Source organism: Phocoena phocoena, chromosome 19, assembly GCF_963924675.1.
Source record: "Phocoena phocoena chromosome 19, mPhoPho1.1, whole genome shotgun sequence".
NCBI classification, from domain to species: Eukaryota; Metazoa; Chordata; class Mammalia; order Artiodactyla; family Phocoenidae; genus Phocoena; species Phocoena phocoena.
Genome location: NC_089237.1, coordinates 21,034,258 through 21,036,899, shown reverse-complemented (window position 1 = coordinate 21,036,899; position 2,642 = coordinate 21,034,258). Strand labels below are relative to the sequence as shown.

General features: G+C 46.5%; 1 pseudogene; it reads left to right on the top strand.

Moving 5' to 3' along the window:
* Positions 1 to 1,133: 1,133 nt before the first annotated feature.
* Positions 1,134 to 1,720, top strand: LOC136139064 (large ribosomal subunit protein eL19-like; annotated as a pseudogene).
* The last annotated feature ends 922 nt before the right edge of the window (positions 1,721 to 2,642 follow it).

Below are 2,642 nucleotides of genomic sequence, written 5' to 3'. Positions count from 1 at the left end.
ACCCTTGGCAACCACTAATCTATCCTCCACTTCTAAAATTTTTTCTTTCAAAAAATGGAGTCATACACTATGGAGCTTTTTAGGATTGGATTTTTTCACTCAGCGTAAGTCTCTGGATATCCACTCAAGTTTTTGAATGTATCAATAGTTTGTTTCTTTTATTTACTTCATGATATGGATGTACCACAGTTTAACCATTCACCTGTTAAAGAACACTTTGTACACAACATTGTAAGTCAAGTATACGCCAATAAAAATAAAATATTTTTTCATAAAAGGAACACTTTGTGCTCCTGCTTTGTACTCACTAGCAACTAATGAAAGAGCCTGTTTTACTTGGTGTCCTGAGTGTTGTTTTATAATCACAATTATTAAGTTTCTTAGCCCTTCAGGCATGGCACCTATTATTATTTCCATTTCATAGACAGGGAAAATTGAGGCTTATCGTAAATGATTTTCCCACAATCACATGCTGTTAAATGGCAAAGAAGAGCTTGGAACTCAAGACAGTAGGGCTCTTTCTACTACACCAGGCTTTCTCAGACCTTGACGAAGGTTGCTGGGAAGAGGGTGTAGGCAGAACCAGAAGAGAGATGTCGGAGGCAGGAAGAGCACTGGAGCAGCCTGGGCCACTTCAGGTCCTCACAGCTAACTTTGGTTCATAGGTTAGAAGATCAGTGTCATGAAGCAGGGGGCAATACGGCTTATGCCCTTCAAATTGTTTCCCCTTTGTTGCTTCAAGACTGAAGTGGATGGAGCCTATGAGCAATCTGCCCAAGACCTGGGACCTAGAATAGGAAAGGGAGGACTCAGCCTTCGGGTGTCTGTCTATCAGAGCATAAATGGTCAAGGGTCTCCTTGGAAATGTGAAGTTGAGTGTATCTCTGTTGAGGTCTGAGGAAGTTGAGTCCCATGACAAGTGAGCTCTCTATTCTGGGGTGGGGGGCAGTAAGGGAGAAATAGCATTTTAATTTTATTTTAGTGTGGTGGGGAACTATAGGTCATTTACACACACACACACACACACACACACACATATCCCTTGGGCAGGCTCGGTGTCTGGGACATGGTTTGGGGAAAGCAAAGTGGAATCAAAAATGGTAGTTCACTGTTTTGCTGCTGCGGCCGCAGGCATGAGTATACTCAGGCTTCAGAAAAGGCTTGGCTTCGGTGTCCTCCGCTGCGGCAGAAAGAAGGTCTGGTTGGACCCCAATGAGACTAATGAAATCGCCAATGCCAGCTCCCATCAGCAGATCCGGAAGCTGATCAAAGATGGGCTGATCATCTGGAAGCCTGTGACAGTCCATTCCTGGGCTTGATGCTGGAAATACACCTTGGCCCGCCGGAAGGGCAGGCACATGGGCATAGGTAAGAGAAAGGGTGCTGCCAACGCTCGAATGCCCGAGAAGGTAACCTGGTTGAGGAGGATGAGAATTCTGCGCCCGCTGCTCAGAAGATACCGTGACTCTAAGAAGATTGACCGCCACGTGATCACAGCCTGTACCTGAAAGTGAAGGGTAAAGTGTTCAAAAACAAGTGGATTATCATGGAATGTATCCACAAGCTGAAGGCAGACAAGGCTCGCAAGAAGCTTCTGGCGGACCAGGCTGAGGCCCGCAGGTCTAAGATCAAGGAAGCCCAAAAGCGCGAAGAGCGGCTCCAGGCCAAGAAGGAGGAAATCGTCAAGACTCTGTCCAAGGAGGAAGAGACCAAGACATAAAGTTCTCTCCCTCTTCTCTGTTCAGAGTGGCCTCGGCAATTACATAGATCACTCATTCAATAAAAAACAAGCCTTTATCTGCTTAAAAAAAAGAAAAAATGCCAGTTCACACTTAGTCCTCACTTTACCACTGCTCTTTCTCTCCAAATTATGGACAGCTAAGTCAGCAGGAGCTAGAGAAATCATTTGGTCTATCCCTCAGCCTCTGGGCACTGGTAGAAGCTGACAGGTGGAAACCTAGAGTCAGCCCAAACACTGCCTCTTCCCACCTCCTGCTGGAACTGGATTTTTTACAGTTGATGTTACCATTGCTCCCTTGGCCTATTCTCGTAGCTGTGGTGGACTTATAACAACTTTCCCTGTCTACTTAAAGCTCCAGAACCAGGCTGAGAGCGCATATCACTCTTCTCCATCTTCCATGGCCCATCAGAAATGGCACATCTTCTTCCAATGGTGCCCTCCATCCTTATCCAGTAATTTCAGCCATGGGGGATAAACACTGAGGGCTTCAGAATGTACAGGGAGTACTTTGCATTGTTGAAGCAACCAGAGGTAACCATTCTAAACCTCTTTTTTGGGTGGACTTTTTTTTTTTTTTCCTGCTGTGCCTAGGGGCTTGCAGGATCTTAGTTTCCTGACCAGGGATTGAACCAGGGCCCTTGTTTGTGAAAGCATGGAGTCCTAACCACTGGACCGCCAGGAAATTCCCTGGATGGAAGTTCTTAGACAAAAGGAGATCACTATTTACTGGCTTTTATCCCCTCTGAGATTTCCTGATTGTCAGAGGTCCTGAATGTGGAGACAGCTACCTGCCCTTGAAGCCAAGATGGCGCCTTATCAGGAAACTTCAGGGCCCCTGCCTCTTCCCTTCCCTTGGCTGCCCCTCTACTCCAGGTACCCTCCTCTCCTGCCACCACTCCCT